The sequence below is a fragment of the Copadichromis virginalis genome, linkage group LG22, assembly GCF_057382275.1.
Source record: "Copadichromis virginalis isolate Kocher_CV1m ecotype Utaka linkage group LG22, C_Virginalis_male_GT1.1, whole genome shotgun sequence".
NCBI classification, from domain to species: domain Eukaryota; kingdom Metazoa; phylum Chordata; class Actinopteri; order Cichliformes; family Cichlidae; genus Copadichromis; species Copadichromis virginalis.
In genome coordinates this window covers 300001-321176 of record NC_140638.1, presented here as the reverse complement: position 1 = coordinate 321176, position 21176 = coordinate 300001, and the positions used below count along the sequence as shown (strand labels likewise).

The window sequence follows — 21176 nt, the reverse complement described above, 5'->3', positions numbered from 1 at the left end:
TCTGCTGCTCTAATTTATGATCAGGACACACTGTGAAACATCAGAGACTCAATGGAGAGCTACTGGGGCAGCTGGGACAGCTACAGAAAACCTCCTCCCTCACCCTCCGCTTGCCGCCTTTTATTGAAAACAGTTACAGTACACACAAGCACCTCCCATTGTAAACCCCCCCTGTGGTTCTAAAAGATAAGGCGCTATTTGTGTATGTGTGTGCACGTATGTGCGAGCATCTGTATGTGAGTGTGTGTTTGTGTTTGGGGGTGCGTTTGTGTGACCTCCTGCCCACAAAAGGGTCATAAAAGGTCTGCTCACATTCTGTAACTTCTGTCGGTGCTATGGTAAACCAAATTTCCCGGAGGAGCCCACCCGAGGGATTAATAAAGTTTAATCTAATCTAAAGGCAGGAAGTTTACTAAGCAGGAAACAGAACCTTCACCCAGGATGTGCCTATGATAAAACACTACAGCCGCCCCGCCAACAGACAGGCCGGGGAGGGAGTCTTTGATCCTGCTGCTGCAACTAAGACTTACAACTGTAAGTAACACAATGACAACCTTTAACAGTTTGACTCCAACAACTCCCAATCAGGCTGACTGCAGCAGCCATCACAAGCCCCCGCCCTCTCCTCCACCCTCTCCTCCACCCTCTACACCCTGTCCTCCACCCTCACCACGCTCTCCCCCATCCTCCCCTCTACCCTCTCCACCACCCTCTACACCCTCTCGTCCACCCTCTCCACCCTCGCCTCCACGCTCTCCCCCATCCTCTCCTCCACCCTCTCCTCCACCCTCTCAATGCTCTCCACCACCCTCCCCACCCTCTCCCCCATCCTCTCCTCCACCCTCTACACCCTCTCCTCCACCCTCTCCACGTTCTCCCCATCCTCTCCTCTACCCTCTCCTCCACCCTCTACACGCTCTCCCCCATCCTCCCCTCTACCCTCTCCACCACCCTCTACACCCTCTCGTCCACCCTCTCCACCCTCGCCTCCACGCTCTCCCCCATCCTCTCCTCTACCCTCTCCTCCACCCTCTACACCCTCTCCACGCTCTCCCCATCCTCTCCTCTACCCTCTCCTCCACCCTCTCCACGCTCTCCCCCATCCTCTCCTCTCCCCTCTCCTCCACCCTCTACACCCTCTCCTCCACCCTCCCACCCTCTCCACGCTCTCCCCATCCTCTCCTCTACCCTCTCCTCCACCCTCTCCACGCTCTCCCCCATCCTCTCCTCTCCCCTCTCCTCCACCCTCTACACCCTCTCCTCCACCCTCCCCACCCTCTCCACGCTCTCCCCCATCCTCTCCTCCACCCTCTCCACCCTCGCCTCCACGCTCTCTAACCTGATGTGTGCTGCTATCGTTGTTTCTTTAATACCTCTCCCCTCTGTAGAGGGAGAAGCTCAGACTGAGTCAGCGCTGCCACCTGGTGGAAGAAAGCAGAAACTGCACTTCATGCTCAAACCAACCTGTGAACACTGAAACTCCCCGTGTGGTGGCCTGCGTCACAGATGATTGGACTAAACCTGATGTGCTGCACTGCTCGTGGTGATGACTGAAACCTCCGTGAGGCTGAACCGAGCGCTGAAGCTCCGCCCGCCTCGGCACACAGACTGGCTCCAGGTCAGCTGACGGCCTCTGTGTAAACAGAACGCTAATATGAGTGAGGCAGCAGCATGTCGGTGAAGGTTGAAGCCAATGGGCTGCTCACAGTGAGGAGCTCCGTGCAGCTGTCTGCTGCAGTCATTGTTTAAAAAACAACTTCTTCCTCTTTAATATTATTGATAACATTTTCTGTTTCCTGCCAAATGAATTATTAGTGTTTCATCTTTCATCAAATAAAGAAACCTTGAACACTTTAGCTGTGCTGTATGATGATTGGCCGGCACTTATTGCAGCTCTCTCCCTGACACACCTGAACCCTTATTAATAAATAAACATGCTGAGCTGCGTGACACGATGTTGTGTCTGGAACATGTCTATGAATAAAACCGTTTGCATAAGTAACTGTGACAATGAATGAATGGGCACATTTTCATGTTGGAGCGCTGACTTCAGCTCAGGAGAAGAAGCTTGAGGTGAGGTGGAGGTTTTGTAAAGATGGTGGCAGCGCTGAGCCTTTCCCTTGCATGATGATGTAACAGGTATGATCCTTCACTGCTTCAGTCTAAAGGTGCTGACATGAATCCAAATGTCCATCCAGCACCGGAAACACGTATGTTTCCTGTCTGTAGCCACATATGGAAGGGCGATGTCCATCCACTTTAGCCAAACACAGTGAGACATCATGGCGGCTCCACAAACCGGTGCCCGCCCTCATGTGTTTGAGACACACCTCAGTTGTAGAAGTTACGCTCTATGATATCACCAAGGCTCAGCAGGGGAGTGCACACACCTGTGTGGTCAGAGCTGATGGTGACAGCACTGCATCCAAGCATGGTGAACCCGGACAGGTAAACAGGAAGTGTCTGGCAGGTTTAAACCGTCGATCATCACCACAGAACTGTGTTTTCTGAGCACGCTCACACTGCTTCAGCTGGGGACAGAGTTTAGTGAGCATGTCTGCTCTAGCAGATTAAGAGATCCGGTTTGAGTTTCCATCTCAAACCACCGGGTGGCGCTTCTGTGTCATTGCTGATTACCTGAGTGCATGTGCAGCAGGTGTGGCTTAGATCCTGGGTTAGCTTTGTATGTCTGTGGCTGTTGTGTGTTCCACTCATTACAATCAGCTGATTGCTGACAGAGAAACGCTGCACAGTGATTGGATGTTTAAGTGTGATTGCAGCTTTCCTCCACCAGAGGGCGTTCACGAGTTAAAGGTTCTTCAGCTGTGCAGAGAGCAGAAAGTTTGTCTCATCTGTGTGTGTGTGTGTGTGAGTGAGCATGAGCCAGAGGCAGACAGATGGATCCAGGAGAGCGGCGCTAACTGGATGTCGGTAAGCTCAGAGTTCAAAGGTCGTGGCGTGGCTGCAGCTCATGGGTGGCTGAGCGTGAACATCAGGACGTTTCCAGACTGCAGCAGCAGATCAGTGATGGACTTTGAGCTGTGGACGGGTCACACCAGAAGTTTGCTCAGTTGAAGTTTGTTTCCAGCGTCTTCTTCCTGTCACATGGTGGCGTTAGTCTCCGCCCATCAGAGACCCTTTAACCGTCCTCCTGCTCCCGCTGATGGGTGCAGCCTGAGCGGACTCTCTGTGTCAGACTGCCTGAGCTCGCAGGTCGTCAGCAGAGTCTGAACTTAAATGTAAACAAACCCGGCTCCTCTCCGACCCTCTGTAGGTCTCCCCCAGTCTTCATCGTCAGCTCCATCTCCCAGTGAGCTCGGGTCCATTGCTATAGCAACGGGTTGCCATGGGCAACGAGACACAGCCAGCACCAGTCAGCATCCTCCTCCTCCTCGCAGTTGTTGTGAGAGGCAGGCAGGCAGAGGGGAGAGAAGGCGCGGCGCGTGCAGAACAGCAGAGACGAGAGGAGAAGAAAGACGCTTTCCTCTCCCTGCCACCGGAATAAAACCCAAAAAGCAAAATAAAGACATCAGCATCCAGTCAGACGCCTGCATTCTGCTGTCTGCGTCTCGGAGTGCAACAAGAGGATGGCAACAACTTGTTCATGCAGGAAAGTGTCTGTTCAGTGCAGGCGGTGACCCCGACGCCAAACCTGCTGCCGCCAAGCAAGAGTGCGCCGACATCACCTGCTGCCGCTGCAGGGTGAGTCCAACTTCCTGTCAATCTCATTCTACCTGAATCGTGCCTGTCAGGCGTCCTGTGGGTGCAGAGCAGCAGGGTTCAGGGTGGTGCAGCGAGGTGAGCCGTGGACCTTGCCGTGTCGTTTCCATTGGCACAAAACATCAGCTTCTAATTTCTGTGACATTGTAGCAACAATGTCGCCTTGTGATAGCAACCGTTTCATATGTTAGAAGGTTTCACCCCGAGGAGCATGGTCATGTTTGATCCCCGAGACCATTCAGACCCACAGACCTGTGGAGAGCGTGTGTGTGTGTGTGTGTGTGTGTGTGTGTGTGTGTGTGTGTGTGTGTGTGTGTGTGCGTCTGTGGTCTTTTGACTGTGCCTTTATAATGGCAGCTACAGGTGGGTGCTGCAACTCTCTCGCACTCGTTTGCAGCTCTGTTTGAGTTAATGGAAGCAGACCTGACTGACCACAGACACTGACCGCAGGCACTGATCACAGACACTGACCACAGACACTGATTACAGACACTGACCACAGGCACTGACCACAGACACTGATCACAGACACTGACACAGGTAATGACCAAAGACACTGACCACAGACACTGATCACAGATACTGATCAAAGACACTGATCACAGACACTGACACAGGTACTGATCACAGACACTGATCACAGACACTGATCACAGACACTGACCACAGGCACTGACCACAGGCACTGATCACAGATACTGATCACAGACACTGATCACAGACACTGACCACAGGCACTGATCACAGGTACTGATCACAGACACTGACCACAGACACTGATTACAGACACTGACCACAGGCACTGACCACAGGCACTGACCAAAGACACTGACCAAAGACACTGATCACAGACACTGACCAAAGGCACTGATCACAGACACTGACCACAGGCACTGATCACAGGCACTGACCACAGGTACTGACCACAGACACTGATCACAGACACTGATCACAGGCACTGACCAAAGGCACTGATCACAGACACTGACCACAGGCACTGACCACATGTACTGACCACAGGTACTGACCACAGACACTGATCACAGACATTGATCACAGACACTGATCACAGACACTGACCACAGGTACTGATCACAGGCACTGACCACAGACACTGATCACAGACACTGACGACAGGTACTGATCACAGGCATTGACCACAGACACTGACCACAGACACTGATCACAGGAACTGATCACAGACACTGACCACAGGCACTGACCACAGGCACTGACCACAGGCACTGACCACAGACACTGATCACAGACACTGATCACAGGCACTGACCAAAGGCACTGATCACAGACACTGACCACAGGTACTGACCACAGACACTGATCACAGGCACTGATCACAGACACTGACCACAGGTACTGACCAAAGACACTGATCACAGGCACTGACCACAGACACTGATCACAGGCACTGACCAAAGACACTGATCACAGGCACTGACCACAGACACTGACCACAGGCATTGATCACAGACACTGATCACAGACACTGACGACAGGTACTGATCACAGGCATTGACCACAGACACTGACCACAGGTACTGACCACAGATACTGACCACAGCACTGATCACAGACACTGACCACAGGTACTGACCACAGACACTGACCACAGACACTGACCACAGGTACTGACCACAGACACTGATCACAGGCACTGACCAAAGGCACTGACCACAGGTACTGACCACAGGTACTGACCACAGACACTGATCACAGACACTGACCACAGGTACTGATCACAGACACTGACCACAGACACTGACCACAGGTACTGATCACAGACACTGACCACAGACACTGACCACAGGTACTGATCACAGACACTGACCACAGGTACTGATCACAGACACTGATCACAGGCACTGACCAAAGGCACTGATCACAGACACTAAAACTAACTAACTTCAGACGTGCCGCTGATCGTCGTTCGAGCGGGAAAAAGTGTTTCCTTTCATTCACAGGTTTACCGACAAATTAAGTTTCAAGCTAACAACGAGACGCAACAAGCTGAGGATCAACGACTAGTCAAAGAAGGAAAAAGAATATGTTACACATACAGTGGGGCAAAAATGTATTTAGTCAGCCACCGATTGTGCAAGTTCCCCCACTTAAAATGATGACAGAGGTCAGTAATTTGCACCAGAGGTACACTTCAACTGTGAGAGACAGAATGTGAAAATAAAATCCATGAATCCACATGGTAGGATTTGTAAAGAATTTATTGGTAAATCAGGGTGGAAAATAAGTATTTGGTCACCTCAAACAAGGAAAATCTCTGGCTCTCACAGACCTGTAACGTCTTCTGTAAGAAGCTTTTCTGTCCCCCACTCGTTACCTGTATGAATGGCACCTGTTTGAACTCATCATCTGTATAAAAGACACCTGTCCACAGCCTCAAACAGTCAGACTCCAAACTCCGCCATGGCCAAGACCAAAGAGCTTTCGAAGGACACCAGGAAAAGTATTGTAGACCTGCACCAGACTGGGAAGAGTGAATCTACAATAGGCAAGCAGCTTGGTGTGAAAAAATCAACTGTGGGAGCAATCATCAGAAAATGGAAGACATACAAGACCACTGATAATCTCCCTCGATCTGGGGCTCCACGCAAGATCTCATCCCGTGGGGTCAAAATGATCATGAGAACGGTGAGCAAAGATCCCAGAACCACACGGGGGGACCTGGTGAATGACCTGCAGAGAGCTGGGACCAAAGTAACAAAGGTCACCATCAGTAACACACTACAACGGCAGGGAATCAAATCCCGCAGTGCCAGACGTGTTCCGCTGCTGAAGCCAGTGCATGTCCAGGCCCGTCTGAAGTTTGCCAGAGAGCACATGGATGATACAGCAGAGGATTGGGAGAATGTCATGTGGTCAGATGAAACCAAAGTAGAACTTTTTGGTATAAACTCAACTCGTCGTGTTTGGAGGAAGAAGAATACTGAGTTGCATCCCAAGAACACCATACCTACTGTGAAGCATGGGGGTGGAAACATCATGCTATGGGGCTGTTTTTCTGCCAAGGGGACAGGACGACTGATCCGTGTTAAGGACAGAATGAATGGGGCCATGTATCGTGAGATTTTGAGCCAAAACCTCCTTCCATCAGTGAGAACTTTGAAGATGAAACGAGGCTGGGTCTTCCAACATGACAATGATCCAAAACACACCGCCCGGGCAACAAAGGAGTGGCTCCGTAAGAAGCATTTGAAAGTCCTGGAGTGGCCTAGCCAGTCTCCAGACCTCAACCCCATAGAAAATCTGTGGCGGGAGTTGAAAGTCCGTGTTGCTCGGCGACAGCCCCAAAACATCACTGCTCTCGAGAAGATCTGCATGGAGGAATGGGCCAAAATACCAGCTACTGTGTGTGCAAACCTGGTAAAGACCTATAGTAAACGTTTGACCTCTGTTATTGCCAACAAAGGTTATGTTACAAAGTATTGAGTTGTATTTTTGTTATTGACCAAATACTTATTTTCCACCCTGATTTACCAATAAATTCTTTACAAATCCTACCATGTGGATTCATGGATTTTTTTTCACATTCTGTCTCTCACAGTTGAAGTGTACCTCTGGTGCAAATTACTGACCTCTGTCATCATTTTAGGTGGGGGAACTTGCACAATCGGTGGCTGACTAAATACTTTTTTGCCCCACTGTACCAACAGACCTTCCTGCAGTGCCTTCAACGGCCACCAGGGGAGGCTTTGACTCACTGATGTAAACCATAGACTGTATATAAACAATGGCTATCATAGGGTAGTGACCCCACTTCCTGCGTCTTTGTGACTCTGATGGGAGTGTAGTCTTCGACCTTTGTGGTTTATTCAGTTGGACCTGAGAGCAGAAACTCATCATGAAGGTGTCAGCTGAGCTCTGATCAGCTGATCGTTGTGGGAACAGGAAGTTTGCATCTAAAATAAACTCACAGAGATTCACAGATGTTCGCACACAGAAAGACCTGAAACTCTATTTAATACCTAATAACCACCATTTAGTGAAACTGGTCTGTGCTCAGAATCAGAGCCACGCCTCTGTGACATCATCAGCACAGAGTTTCTGAATGTCTGTTATTTATTTATACATTTACTTATATGAAACTAATTGAACACTGATCACCTGGGGACAGGAAGTCACACCCATCTCTGATACCAACACACCTGATCAGAAGAACTGGACTGGAACAGCAACCCAGCAGTGATGGGTCAAATGACCTTTATTACCTTTGACCTTTTTGACCTTTGTGGAGAAGCTGTGGCTTTGTGTCAAAAGAGTTAAACTGCACCAATCACAGCAGAAGCTAAACAGCACAAGACTGAAGATCAAAGGTCACACTTCAGCTATGATTTAAAAGTGTGATGGGAGATCATGACGCATCATCAGGACATCTTGGTAGTGTAAAGGCAGAGCAGGTCATCTGCAGATCAGAAGGTTGGTGGTTCAATCCCTGTCTGCTCCAGTCACCATGTCTTGGCTAAGATGTTACATCAGGTTGCTCTCTGATGCGTGTGTTAGCTGAAAAGCATAGAAAACGTGCTCGTGTGAGTGGGTGAACGAGGCAAGTTGTATCGAGTGCTCAGATGAGAACCTGTCCATGTTTTGTTTTTTGGATGCCAAACCACCAAAGACACATTTGTAACCAGCAGCTGTGATGGATTTTTAAAGGCTGAGCAGAAACACGCCCGCACATGTCTGCTGCTTTGAAATCCATAAAGTATATCAGTTTGAGTGACTGCTATTCATTTCTTGGAATTTGTAAGTAACTGTGATATTGTTTTACACGGTAAACACATTTTTGTGCATTTCATTTTGTTGGAAAGGTCACAGAATCATGACTTTAATAAACACTTCACTGCAAAGTCCGAGGGACGTAATGTAACAGCAAGGATGTGTAAAAGGGAGGAGCTGACATGAGACAGAGACACAAAGAGACAAAAGGACAAAGCCGCAAAGGGACATAGAGACAAAAAGACAAAACGACAAAAAGACAAAGCGATAAAGACACATATGCATAAAGACACAAAAAGACAAAGACACAAAAAGACACAAAAAGACAAAGAGACAAAAAGACAAAGAGACAAAAAGACAGAGACAAAAAGACAAAGAGACAAAAAGACAAAACGACAAAAAGACAAGACACAAAAAGACAAAGACACAAAAAGACACAAAAAGACACAAAAAGACACAAAAAGACAAAGAGACTAAAAGACAAAGAGACAAAAAGACAAAGAGACAAAAAGACAAAACGACAAAAAGACAAGACACAAAAAGACAAAGAGACGAAAAGACAAAGCGATAAAGACACATATGCATAAAGACACAAAAAGACAAAACGACGAAAAGACAAAGCGATAAAGACACATATGCATAAAGACACAAAAAGACAAAGAGACGAAAAGGCAAAGGGACAAAGAGACGAAAAGACAAAGGGACAAAGAGACAAAAAGACAAAACGACAAAAAGACAAAGCAATAAAGACACATATGCATAAAGACACAAAAAGACAAAGACACAAAAAGACAAAGGGACAAAGAGACAAAAAGACAAAGCGATAAAGACACATATGCATAAAGACACAAAAAGACAAAGACACAAAAAGACAAAGGGACAAAGAGACAAAAAGACAAAACGACAAAAAGACAAAGCGATAAAGACACATATGCATAAAGACACAAAAAGACAAAGACACAAAAAGACACAAAAAGACAAAGAGACTAAAAGACAAAGAGACAAAAAGACAAAGAGACAAAAAGACAAAACAACAAAAAGACAAGACACAAAAAGACAAAGAGACAAAAAGACAAAGCGATAAAGACACATATGCATAAAGACACAAAAAGACAAAACGACGAAAAGACAAAGCGATAAAGACACATATGCATAAAGACACAAAAAGACAAAGACACAAAAAGACAAAGAGACGAAAAGGCAAAGGGACAAAGAGACGAAAAGACAAAGGGACAAAGAGACAAAAAGACAAAACGACAAAAAGACAAAGCAATAAAGACACATATTGTCATGGTCCTGGGCCATGTTGGCCCAGTGTTCTTAGTTTCCTTGTATGTTTGTATTTTATTCCATGCTTCCCCTGCCCATTATGTCTAAGTTCTCCCCGTGCCCTCTCTTCCCCCTGTGTGCCCTCTATGTATTTATGAGCCCTCGTCCCCTTTCGTGTTTATTCCATGTCTCCCCTGCCTGTTACGTTGGTGTTCTACTCGTGCTCTCTCTCCTCCTGTACTTCCTGTTTCACCTCTCCCGTCAGTGTTCAGTTCACCCCGCCCTGTCTCGTTATGATTATCAGTGTCACCTGTGTTCCCCGTGTGTTCCCACTTCCCTCGTTAACCCTCTGTGTATTTCTGTCTGCGTCTCCCTCTGTTCAGTGTGACGTCGTCCCTCATGTTGTGTGGATCTCCCTGTGTCTCTCTGCGTATGTTAGTTTACTTTTCCCAGTTTAGTTTTGTATTTCCTATGTTCTGCCACTCCAGCATTAAAGCTGTGATTTTGAGTTCATCCCCGTGTCTGTGAGTTTTGCGTTTGGGTCCTCCTCCTGCCTGCCACACAGCCGAGCCTTGACAGTACGACGTCACCAGATATGGACCCAGCAGCACTCAACCCACCAGAAGAACTGCGTCTGGACATAATCTACTCCGTGGAAAGACTCCTGCATCTGTGGCTCGAACATGAGGGAAAGGAATTTCGCCGTGCTGTGGAAACCAGACTACAGCGCTTGTTCTCTGGTCTTCCCTGGCTACTCAGTGCGCTCCACCCACTCGAACAGGATTTAATCCGCAACGAGCTCCACCTTCATCCCCCAGCTGCTACTACCCACCTGCCTGAAGGGCCGGATGTGGAGCCGCTCGGCCCGTCAGAGCCATCATCAAAAAAGAAACGGCATTCACGCCGCCGACGCGCCACCCCACAGCCGGACATTCGGCCTTCTAATTCACCTTCTGTGCTGCCAGAAGCTCCGTCGGCTCCCTCGCTGCTACTTCCAGCTCCGTTAGCTCCCTCGCCGCCACCCGCAGCTCCGTTAGCTCCCTCGCCGCCACCCGCAGCTCCGTTAGCTCCCTCGCCGCCACCCGCAGCTCAGTTAGCTCCCTCGCCGCCACCCGCAGCTCAGTTAGCTCCCTCGCCGCCACCCGCAGCTCAGTTAGCTCCCTCGCCGCCACCCGCAGCTCAGTCTCCTGTGTCCCCGCTAGCTCAGCCATTAACTCCACCACAAGCTCCATTTTCACCTCTACCATCGCTTCAGTCATCAGTTCGGTCTGCCACTCAGTCGCCCTTAGCTCCATCATCCACACTACCACCTGTTTCTCTTCCACCACAACCGTCGCTTCACCCAGCCACTCAGGCTGCTACTCAGTCAGTCATTCAACCCATAGCCCTGCCGTTAATATGCTCTGTAGCTGAGCCACTAGCCGCCCGACCCGCAGCCACTTCAGCCACTCCTCCACCCGTCACACCTCCACTACAACCATCACTGCGGTCTCTAGCGCAGTCACCTGCAGCTCTGCTTTCCCCAGTGCAGTCTCCAGTGTCCCCAGTGCAGTCTCCAGTGTCCCCAGTGCAGTCTCCAGTGTCCCCAGTGCAGTCTCCTGCAGCCCTGCTGTCCCCAGTGCAGCCTCCTTTAGCACAGTCACCCACTCAACCACCAGCACCACAACCGTCACTACCTCTAGTTCATTCCCCTGTGAAGTCATTAACTCCACCACCTACTCCACTCTCACCACCACCGTTACTACAGACATCAGTTCAGTCCCCTGTGCAGTCATTTACTTCTCCACCGTTAGCAGCTCAGGTCCCCGTGTGTCCAGCAGCTCAGGTCCCCGTGTGTCCAGCAGCTCAGGTCCCCGTGTGTCCAGCAGCTCAGGTCCCCGTGTGTCCAGCAGCTCAGTTAGCTGCCCAGCAGCCACTCTCCGCTCAGTCTCCTGGGTCGCCAGTTTTGCTCATTCACTCCATGCAGAGAGGTAACTGGATTTCTACTCAGGGTACTTTCCATGGTTTAGCCGCCGTTGGCACAGTTTGCCACTCCAGGGCTTCCCCAGAGGCTAGGTCTCAGTCACCAGCTGATTCTGGACCCCTGAAGTTTAAGCAGCCCCCTAAGAACTGCACCATGTTCGCATTGCCTGGGCAGAGTCAGTGCTCAGTGCAGCGCCAGTTGTCCTCATGTCGGCCGAAGGACTTCATGCCTGTTGGCGTTGTTTTGGTCTCCGCTGGAGGGTCCGAGGGGCCCGTTCAGCCTCCCGTCTCCGCTGGAGGGTCCGAGGGGCCCGTTCAGCCTCCCGTCTCCGCTGGAGGGTCCGAGGGGCCCGTTCAGCCTCCTGTCTCCGCTGGAGGGTCCGAGGGGCCCGTTCAGCCTCCTGTCTCCGCTGGAGGGTCCGAGGGGCCCGTTCAGCCTCACGCCGCATCAGCTGGAGGGCCCGAGGAGCCTGTCCAGCCGCCATCTGCGACCGCCTCGTCATTGCCTGGCCCGGCCTCAGCCTCTGCAACCTCGCCTGGCCCGGCCTCAGCCTCTGCAACCTCGCCTGGCCCGGCCTCAGCCTCTGCAGCCTCGCCTGGCCCGGCCTCAGCCTCTGCAGCCTCGCCTGGCCCGGCCTCAGCCTCTGCAGCCCCGCCTGGCCCGGCCTCAGAGCCTTCGTCTGCTGCAGCCTCCTCAGAGCCTTCGTCTGCTGCAGCCTCCTCAGAGCCTTCGTCTGCTGCAGCCTCAGCCTGTGCTTCGCCTGGTCCCGCCTTGACTGGTCCTGTGCCCACCGGGCCTCGGCCGGTACGCCTGACACTGGAGAGCCGCCGCCGCTGCCTTCCGCGCGGCCGGCCCCCTGAACTGCGCCGTCATCGCCCGAGTGGCCGCCGTCGCCTTCCGCGCGGCCGGCCCCCGGACCAGCGCTGTCATCGTCGCCGCCGCCTCCCGCGCGGTCGGCCTCCTGAACTGCTCCGTCGTCTCCTTCACCGCCGCCGTTGCCTCGCGCACGGCCGGCCTCCTGAACTGTTTCCGCGTCGCCGCCGTTGCCTTGCGCACGGCCGGCCTCCGGACTTGTTTCCACGCCGCCGTTGCCGTCCGCACGGTCAGCCCCCGGAGCTGTTTCCACGCCGCCGTTGCCGTCCGCACGGTCGGCCCCCGGAACTGTTTCCACGTCTCCGCCGTTGCCTTCCGCATGGTCGGCCCCCTGAACTGCTCTGTGTTTGAGTTATTTTCTTGGGCTCCGGTGTTTGCTGTGCTCTTTTGTTTTCTGTTCCGGGCCCTCCGTCCTGGGCCCCCGCCGCCCGCCCTGGGTTGTTTTCTGTTTGGTTTTGTTTTTCTGTGTTTGGGCTGTCTGGAGCCAGCCCTTGAGGGGGGGGGGTACTGTCATGGTCCTGGGCCATGTTGGCCCAGTGTTCTTAGTTTCCTTGTATGTTTGTATTTTATTCCATGCTTCCCCTGCCCATTATGTCTAAGTTCTCCCCGTGCCCTCTCTTCCCCCTGTGTGCCCTCTATGTATTTATGAGCCCTCGTCCCCTTTCGTGTTTATTCCATGTCTCCCCTGCCTGTTACGTTGGTGTTCTACTCGTGCTCTCTCTCCTCCTGTACTTCCTGTTTCACCTCTCCCGTCAGTGTTCAGTTCACCCCGCCCTGTCTCGTTATGATTATCAGTGTCACCTGTGTTCCCCGTGTGTTCCCACTTCCCTCGTTAACCCTCTGTGTATTTCTGTCTGCGTCTCCCTCTGTTCAGTGTGACGTCGTCCCTCATGTTGTGTGGATCTCCCTGTGTCTCTCTGCGTATGTTAGTTTACTTTTCCCAGTTTAGTTTTGTATTTCCTATGTTCTGCCACTCCAGCATTAAAGCTGTGATTTTGAGTTCATCCCCGTGTCTGTGAGTTTTGCGTTTGGGTCCTCCTCCTGCCTGCCACACAGCCGAGCCTTGACACATATGTATAAAGACACAAAAAGACAAAGACACAAAAAGACAAAGGGACAAAGAGACAAAGAGACAAAAAGACAAAACGACAAAAAGACAAAGCGATAAAGACACATATGCATAAAGACACAAAAAGACAAAGACACAAAAAGACACAAAAAGACAAAGAGACTAAAAGACAAAGAGACAAAAAGACAAAGAGACAAAAAGACAAAACGACAAAAAGACAAGACACAAAAAGACAAAGAGACGAAAAGACAAAGCGATAAAGACACATATGCATAAAGACACAAAAAGACAAAGACACAAAAAGACACAAAGAGACTAAAAGACAAAGAGACAAAACGACAAAAAGACAAAGCGATAAAGACACAAAAAGACAAAGACAAAAAGGTACAAAGACACAAAAAGACAAAACGACAAAAAGACAAAGTGATAAAGACACATATGCATAAAGACACAGAAAGACAAAGACACAAAAAGACAAAGACACAAAAAGACAAAGAGACGAAATGTAGTGCTGTCAGCGTTAATCTCGGATTTACGGACCGCCCCGTGCGTGGGGCTGCATTAACGAGCTAACTGCGCTAACACATTGACGCCACGCAGCCCCACGAACGGGGCGAACAGAGAAAATCGCTGACGGCAATTTGTTGCGTTAATGCGGTTATGGCGTTAATGTCATTTTAACAAGATTAACACTGACAGCACTAACAAAAAGACAAAGAGACAAAAAGAAAAAGAGAGAAAGACATAAAGGGACAAAGAGACGAAAAGACAAAATGACAAAAAGACAACAGAGCTAACTCGCTGATGGCAATTTGTTGCGTTAATGTGGTTTTGGCGTTAACGTCATTTTAACGAGATTAACACTGACAGCACTAACAAAAAGACAAAGATACAAAAAGACAAAGCGATAAAGATACATATGCATAAAGACACAAAAAGACAAAGGGACAATAAGACAAAGGGACAAAGAGACAAAAAGTAGTGCTGTCAGCGTTAATCTCGAATTTACGGAACGCCCCGTGCATGGGGCTGTATTAACGAGCTAACTGCGCTAACACATTGACGCCACGCAGCCCCACGTACGGGGCGAACGGAGCTAACTTGCTGACGGCGATTTGTTGCGTTAATGTGGTTTTGGCGTTAACGTCATTTTAACGAGATTAACACTGACAGCACTAACAAAAAGACAAAGAGACAGAGTTGGAGTTGGCTGAAGCCACGGTGATGCGAGGACGTCTGCAGGCTCAGAGTGAATCAGCTGTTTCTGGGACTGAACTGATTGTCCTCTTGCTCACATGTTTGTCAGCTGATCTGAATCTGAATCTCTGCACCGCCGTCGAGCTTACTTCATATGAAAGGCCGTGATTGACGTGTGAAGCTCTTCCCATCGCAGGTTTAAAGAAACTGCAGCATGAAAATGTTTTTCACACCATCAGAGTCAAAAGTGTTAAAACAGACTGTGAGCCACGCTGACGCCAAATCTGTCGACGTGTTTCATCCAAAAACAGTCCGAGTGTGGACTGCACATGCTCAGTACCAACCTGAGACAGAACAGAGGAGCTGTCAGAATATTTATATCCACACCCTCCTGTTTTAACTTCATTTATATTTAGATGAACTGATCCATGTGTGAGATCCATATTTAATTACAGTTCTGAGACAACAGACGCACAGAAATAGACTCAGAAACAGGACGGATTTTTATACTTGACTGATTCTGATTCAGTGGAATTCTCTTTATTGGGTCCTCCTCACCTTTCATGGGAGACATTAACAGATCAGCCAAAAAATGAGGAGATGCAGGTGGGTTACAGAGACATTACAGAGGTTAGAGACGCACTCCAACAGTAAAGAGGAGAACAGTAAAGTAAGAGAGACGCAGAAAGTAAACATGAACAAACATAAGGAGACGACCCATTCTCACACAAAGGAAAAACATGAGATGCAGGATGACCTCAAAGACATAAAAACATGTAAAAGATGGAAAACGGGCAGAAATAGGCGCTAAGAGCAGGTTTCCCACACACTGAATAAACCTGTTGGATTAGCAACCGTTTCTCTGTTCTGGGCACAGACGGACTCGATGTGGAGGCCGGGTGTGGCTGAGACCGAGCACCAGACTGGATGACAGATTCAATCTGTGCAGGTCTCAAAAACAGCGTTTAATCCAAGAGAATCACAATCAACCTGAAATATGAAGAGGGGCAGTGACAGCGCAGCACTTCCTGCTGTCACAGAGACACATTTCATCAGGAGGGAGATGAGAAACAGAGAAAGTAATTACAGCGCTGAAATAAAGTGAGATGAAGTGCAGACGGAGAAAACAGGTCCGATAGCTGAATTCAAAGTCATTAACTGCAAACAGAGAGAGTCACAAAAACACAAGGAAACATTCAGATCTGAGAATGCAGGGCTCAGATAACCTGAAGAAAAGTTCATGAAACTGAAACAAGTGTGACTGTTCAAGGCACGAACCCTCCAACCTCCAGGGTTACGCCTCTGTCTGATTAGCCACAGTTCATACTGTAACAGTTCTGATGATGCATACTGTGCATTAGAATTAACCCGACAGTGATTTTATTCAATAACTGACTTATTTTTGTCTGTAAAAACAAACCTTCTCAGACCTGGACATGATTATTGATTTCAGGAAGTCATAGTTCCCTACCTGCTGTCATGATAAAATAAATTAAAAATGTTGTATTGTTCGATACATATGCGTACCGAACCGAAAGCACTGTATCGAACGGTTCAATATCGATACGAGTATCGTTGCACCCCTAATATTTAGGCGTTGTTCCATAAACTGTGCTTCGAGCCTCACACTGAGGCCACCACCAAAACATTCAGTACAGTCTGTTCTTTTTAAAGGAAATTAGAACTTGTAATGTCTCGTCTGAAACGCTGCTTGGTTTGGTAACATGACTCTGACGAACACGAATTGGCTGGAACGTCTGGTAGAAACTGCCAGAAAACTCTCAGGGCGTTTGCAAGACAGGCTTTTAGCCATTTATAGGACGCATGTGCTGGGGAAGGCTCCGTCTGTTATGAATTGTTGTAACCACTCACTTCACAGAGAGTTTGTGCCATTATCCTCCGTTACCCTTGTTTTCCTGAGCCCAGTGAGAGCTGCTGCCACACTGATACGACTTTGTGTCGATGATTAGCACCACGATCAGCCTGCAGTGTGAAGCACAGCTGGACCTCAGAAAACATCTGCATGTTAGGCCCACCCTCCTCCTTGCTCTCTGTGGCGGTGACGGTCTCTCGGCTGTCCACCTGCTGAGGTGACTTATCGACGAGCTGTCGGGCATCGCCGTGGCAACAATCACTTTCCCTCATTAGGAAACACACAGTGGTCGCGTTGCTGCTGTTGAAAGCTGGGAAACATTTTCTGTTGTATTTTTCTTATTTATTACACCGTGAATAAAGATTTCCTATTTTTGGTAACCTTGATGACCGCACTGCTTTAAAGCATCTGCTGTTTAAACCTTCATCTGATGGAAAATAAAAACACAGAGTAGCTTTTCTCAAAGTTACAAAAGGTCTCCAAAGGTTGATTCTGTTCATTTGGACGTAACGGTTTCAGTGGGAGAAACATTTCATCAACATCCAAATGACTTCTTCAGTCTCAGCTGACTGTTTCCTCAATCTTATATCCTACCCTGGAACGCCACCAAGCCGTTGGTTCAGGTATGTGGATGACACCTGGGTGAAAATCAGATCTCAGGACGTTCCACATTTCACGGATCACATTAACTCGGTGGACCGACACATCAAATTCACCAGGGAGGATATGAAAAGTGGCAGGTTAGCCTTCTTAGACTGTGAGATTTCCATCAGTAATGGGGGACATCTAAAAGCTGACGTGTACCGTAAACCTACACATACTGATCAGTATCTAAGGTTTGACTCTCATCATCCACTGGAGCACAAACTGGGCGTCATCAGGACGCTACAACACAGAGCGAACACCATCCCCACTGACACAGCAGCCAGGGAGGCAGAAGAACGCGGAGTCAAGGGGCCATTTACGTGAAAAGGGAAAGACCATCTCTGAATCGAGGAGGGGGCCTAAGGGTACGGCCTTAACGCCCACTCACATCCTACCCTACTACAGTGGTGGGTCTTATCACCAATGGTGATGAGACGGCCTACAGGGAGGAGGTCAGCGCCCTGACCCACTGGTGTCAAGACAACCATCTCACCCTCAACGTCGCAAAGACAAAGGAGTTGATAGTGGACTTCCGGAGGTGCAGAGAAGTACACACCCCCATCACCATCAACGGCGCTGCTGTGGAGAGAGTGAGCAGCTTCCGGTTCCTTGGCGTACATCTGGCTGAGGATCTTACGTGGTCAGTACACACAAACAAAACAGTGAAGAAGGCGCAGCAGCGCCTCTTCTTTCTCAGGAGACTGAAAAGATTCGGCATGAGCCCCCGCATCCTCAGGACCTTCTATCACTGTGCCATTGAGAGCATCCTCACTGGATGCATCACCACCTGGTACGGCAACAGCACCGCCTACAACCGCAAAGCTCTCCAGCGAGTAGTGCGGTGCTCTGAACGGATAATTGGAGGTGAGCTTCCCTCCCTCCAAGACATCTACAGGAAGCGGTGCCTGAGGAAAGCGGGGAGGATCATCAAGGACTCCAGTCACCCCAGCCATAAACTGTTCAGACTACTTCCATCAGGAAGGAGGTTCTGCAGCATCCGGTCCCGTACCAGCAGACTGAGAGACAGCTTCTTCCACCAGGCCATCAGACTGCTGAACACTTCATAGACACCTCAGCTTCACTACTGGAACTTTAACATTATGCACTCCATACTGTACAGTAATGCCACTGTTTTGCACATGTCCCAACTCTGTATATTTTTATACATTTTATTTATTGTTTACTCTATTTAATTTGTAAAATATGTGTACACACACACACACACACACACACACACGTAGAAAAATATTTAGTATACATATCCAGAAATGCATATACTATTATATATTGTACATATATTTATTAGTTTCAGATGTAGCCATTCTTGTATTTTGCTTGTTTACATTATTGTATTTTGCACAACTCTGTTGCTTGTGAAGCTCGCACACAAGCATTTCACTCACATGTGCTGTACCAATGTACCTGCACATGTGATGTGACAATAAAAGTGATTTGATTTGATTTGACATCCTGGGCCATCTGACCTCAGGAAATCACATGATAAGGTGGGGCCAGGTTTCACAATGAGCTAACCCGAAACCCTGGCTGATTGGGACCCACACCAGCTTTCACACCTCGGCTCATGTGATTAGGTAGAGGATCATCAGGGGTCTTTTGTCCCTCTGTGGGGGGAAACTCCCACTAGGTTTATATCTGGGACTCTCCACCATTTGACCTTAGAACTGAAGAAGCTTCTCGGATGAGAGGTGAAACGTCTTCAAGCAACTTAAAGAAGTCCAGACGCTTTTCTTTCCAACCTCCTTAGACTACGATGACCTGGATGACTGAGAACCTTCACAGACATAAGTCTTGAAATAAGTCGTAAAATTGAGCAAAGCGTCAAGGCCAGGTTTTCTTAATAAAGGGCCTTCCAGGGTGGCAGACTGGGGCACACTTAACCCTTTAAAGCCGGTCGGAGCGGGCACGCTCCGTTTTGCGTAACTATTTTTAAATCCTGGTAGCACTGCAACCACGTAAGCTAGCGCAATAAGGTTTATTTGCATATGAAACCGGAGGAGTTGTACTTACATCTTATGCCATCAGCTTGCCCTCGGTCACGGTTTCCTTCCACATATAGCTTTGCAAAAACTGCATAAAAAGCTCTTGCAGCAACAAAAACATAATATTCCTGAAACACGCTTTGCCGATCCGATCCCTGTTTGTAACACTTCAGCGCGAACTATCGCCGCATGTCCGCCATGACCTGCCCGAAACCGGAAGTGACGTCATTTTGGGGAAATGTAGTTTTTTTACCATCAGGGCCTTATGAGCCTGGTGGTCTTAACTTTGACTTTATGACTTTCTGTGTCGTTTCTGGGATGCTTAGGACTCATATTGCACTGCTGGAAATAGTTTGTTTTGATGCAGATGCTGTTTTTTTGCAAATTTACACTATAATATTTATTTTCGTTTTTCCTGCAGTATAAAAAAATTGGTGTATTTCAAAAATAAAACTATGAAGACACTTAAAATAAATTTCCTGTGGTAGGAAACTATTTTGTGCAACGTTTTTGTATTTACAGTTTTGAGGGATAAACTTCTTAAATTTCTCTAACTAGAAATGTATGTTAAAAAAAAAAAAGATTTTCAATTTTTTTGTAGTTTATTGCACTTTTTTGCAATTTATGTAATTACTATGCACTTAATGCAGACATATTATTAAAATCTGGGCTATAATGGTTGTATTGATGTATATCAATTTGAAATGGCTCCACAGCATGTAAAAATATAATATAAGCTCTGGCGGAATTGGTTCTATGGTAGGTCTTAAAGGGTTAAAATAGAACTGATGGTCTTATAAAGTGCGTGGGGATTATGACAATTTGATGCAATCACCTGAGAAAAATGGCTGTTTTTCTAATTTTTCACTGTATTTTGATAACATTTCCAACAGTCCTTTAACATTTCAAAAGAAACCTGCAGTTTGTCCTCTGCTCTCCTACATTGACGTCTGACCGCTCAGTGGATTCATTTAACCAGGGCTGGGGAACAGGTTTAGGCCGCCTGGTTTTTAATGGGGCCATAATGTTTAGGGTCTTAGTACAGGTTTCTTGGAACTGCAAAAGCAGGTCCTCCAGACTAAGTCCTAAAGTAATTTCGGGGTCAATAAAAGCATTTTTTCTATAAAAGTTGAGGAGAGCAGCAGTGGAAGAAATAAAAATTTGACAGCACCTGGTGGAGCGCGAGCTGTAAACTCATGCACAAGAGAAATGTCAAATAAAACAGGGTTGTGATCAGAAAACACAGAATCCCTAATTTCCAAATTAAAAACAGATAAACCGCACGATAACACCCGGTCAAGAGTGTGCTGGCGTGTAGGGCCTTGTACAGACTGTACAAGGTTAAAAGACTTAAAAACTGCTGAGCAAGCAGTCCTTCAGAGCAGCAGACATGAAAATTAAAATCACCAACTATTAAAATCTGATCATATTTGGGCACAATGTCAGCCCAGAAACATGAAAAGTCATTTAAAAAGTCTTTGTTAAACTTCGGTGGTTGGTAGATTACCGCACACACAACCGGTTGAAAACGTCCCAGTTCAAACATCAGAAGTTCAAAAACGGAGGGGGGAACCGGTGCATGGAGTTGCTTGCAATGAAAGTTATTTTTAAAAATATATTCCTCCTCCTCTACCTGATATCCTTGGAGCATTTAAAAATGAGCAGTCGAAGGGTAATAGTTCAGAAATGAAGCTAGAGTCATCCATGTCTCAGTCACAAAAGGAGATCCAATCGTTTTACTTGCTATGCACCGGGCATTTATTAAAGCCATCCACACTGGAGCTGGAGTCTGGGCAGAAGTTGTCTGTGGAGCCCAAGTTA

General features: G+C 48.2%; 1 long non-coding RNA gene across 1 annotated transcript in view; it reads left to right on the top strand.

Annotated features, from left to right (window-relative positions):
- Positions 1-3395: 3395 nt before the first annotated feature.
- The window catches only part of LOC146682307 (uncharacterized), a 40923-nt gene continuing 23142 nt past the window's right edge, over positions 3396-21176 (top strand). Inside the window, exon 1 of the long non-coding RNA XR_014917474.1 lies at positions 3396-3702. This is a non-coding gene — a long non-coding RNA (uncharacterized LOC146682307). The remainder of the gene's footprint in view (positions 3703-21176) is intronic.